Source organism: Octopus bimaculoides, chromosome 18, assembly GCF_046866305.1.
Source record: "Octopus bimaculoides isolate indiv1 chromosome 18, ASM4686630v1, whole genome shotgun sequence".
Lineage (NCBI taxonomy): Eukaryota > Metazoa > Mollusca > Cephalopoda > Octopoda > Octopodidae > Octopus > Octopus bimaculoides.
In genome coordinates, this window is record NC_142945.1 from 50697381 (window position 1) to 50699880 (window position 2500).

At 33.8% G+C, this 2500-nt stretch overlaps 1 protein-coding gene and 1 long non-coding RNA gene across 2 annotated transcripts in view; both read right to left on the reverse strand.

Annotated features, from left to right (window-relative positions):
- LOC128249942 (uncharacterized) overlaps nucleotides 1-2500 on the reverse strand; it is a 57779-nt gene that overhangs the window by 44363 nt on the left and 10916 nt on the right. The window lies entirely within an intron of this gene.
- LOC128249950 (uncharacterized) overlaps nucleotides 1-2500 on the reverse strand; it is a 14442-nt gene that overhangs the window by 2667 nt on the left and 9275 nt on the right. Inside the window, exon 2 of the long non-coding RNA XR_008266095.2 lies at nucleotides 1-461. This exon is cut by the window's left edge and continues 1057 nt beyond it. This is a non-coding gene — a long non-coding RNA (uncharacterized LOC128249950). The remainder of the gene's footprint in view (nucleotides 462-2500) is intronic.

Genomic DNA, 2500 nt, shown 5'->3' on the forward strand with positions numbered 1-2500 from the left:
GGACCCAAGTTGCATCGACCTTTACTTTTTCTTTGGATAATATCGATGGCGTAGTGAGGGGAGCCTGGTGATCTTGTCCAAGCATGTACCACGGAGGAGAAATGTCAATGTGCATCCCGTGCTCATACATGCAAGAAGATGTCTTGAAAAGGAATGAGAAAAAAACAAAACAAGTGTAGTGTGTGTGTGTATTTGCAAAAAACAAATTACCATCCTGATGTCAGTGATAAGCAACAAGCAACACTATGTCGAAATTGACGTGTATATCATACAGATGGGAGATCCCGGAAAGATTTAGACTACAGATTAGTAATGTGGTATTTATCAGCCCCGGAACGGATCTCAGCTGCATTGCAGTTAACATCCCAATATCCGGGATAGAAATAACCTCTGTAGTTCCCGGTGTTTGTACTTTAAAATACCCTCGGCTTTTCACTTCATTCCCACGGGATATGTGAAACCTGCAAAGAAAGGATGTAAATGTATTCAAAATCCACAAAAGCTTCTACTGCGTGCAATACAAGACAAAACATCCTCGTGTCAAATGGTTCAATAAATAGGTCCAATTACGCTGCACCCATTCTTAAACACAAACGCATTGAGCTACTTCAATATAGCAACAGTATTAATTGCACAGTCACTGCATGAGCTCAAACCTAAGTCTCCAAACTAAAAGAGTAAAACAAAATCTAGGTGTATATTTGTGGCAGTCTATACTATCGAGTAGGTTCTCATTAAATGCATGCGTAGATATGTTTTTTTTAAATTAAATGTCATATATCTTAAATTTACATATGCTGGGAGAAAAACTCACTCTCTCTATTGTAATATTCATTCATATTCTCTTTCTCAAGGAAAAGACTGAGAGAAACAATTCTTGTAGAATACACAATTATATATTGCATTGAAGCGCAACATATGTTACTTTGCTTTCATATCTCCATCAGATCTAAAAGATTATTGTATCATAATCCAACCAAGGATAAACGATACAAACATAATGGTTCTTTCTTTGCTTACTTTTGCCCTCTTATTTGGTAGGTAGAGATATCATAATTATTTACTTAATTCTTAATATCACGATAATTTTCAATATATTTAAGTATATTGCATCAATCAGTCTAAATACTGCATATTATTTATGTATTATAGGCTTATACACTTGTATATTTGTATACGGATTAAAATGCGATGAATATGTAGTCATTTACACTTAGGCATTTATCGATTTATCGATATCTGTCCCATTTTCATATGTATATATATAATATAGAGATATATGCATTCGCAGAGATACACACACGCATACAGATTGTTATATATATATATATATATATATATATATATATATATATATATATATATATATATGCGTATGGAATATATCCATAAAGTCATTTATAAAAATATGCGAACTGTGATTTATTTCACTCAGAACAACTACCATATTTATTTTATATAAATAAATATATATAACAACGGAGAATGTGCTCCTTATTTAAAATGTATAACAAACATTTATCCTTCAGCTTTCGATTCAAAATTAGTGTGAAATCGTCTCGAGATAATCGGATACGTAGTGCGTTTTAGTCTAACACTGTGTAGTAAGGTGAGCAAGATAACACAGAATGGTTGAAAACGAACACAACGCAAATTGAAACCACACATTACAAGGATTTACAGTTACGTAAATAAGGACAAATAAACACATTCTCGTTGCATTCTTTCATTCTTATTCCTTCTTGTGGAAGAGCGTAGGGCCAAATCTTGAAACTATTTTCCATTTTCCCGAGCGTCAAACTAATATACCTGCTAGTTGTTACTACACCTGTCGTTGACTTGTGTATTTCTGTACATCTGAACTATATATATATATATATATATATATATATATATATATATATATATATATATACACGTTTGTGTGTGTGTGAGTGGGTGTATGTGTGTTTGAGTGAGTCTAATTTATATGACTTAAAAATTGTCCGAGGTGGCTCATATGTAGTGACTATCTTCCATCGCAGCACTGAGAGTTTGGTTATGAGCTGTGACGTATGAGAATTTTAGGATTTCTTCTTGTGTTCTCGAGTTCAGCAGTCTAATCTACGAAATCCAATATCTGGTGCCTTTTACAAATTTTGAGGCTTTGCTCACGTGGCATAAACAAGTTTAAATAATTCGATAGAATAAACGAACATTTACAAAACCCGGAAGTAAATAGCTGTTAAGGGTGAGGGTGAGAACAACGTTAAGAAGCTCTCTGCACCACTGACTCCCAGATTTGTAAGTTTTGGCGGATACAAACATATGTATCATATTTTGTTGGTGAATTGGAAAACATCACCCTCTTCGAAATGAACGGATAAATAGCAGATTCTAGATCCCAATCCAAACAGCGTTTTTATGGCTATATGGTCAGAAACGACATGATATTTCTTCTGTTTTCATCCTCTTTTATTTTCCTTTTCGTTTCGCTTCCTGGTAATTTCATCGGTTCGAC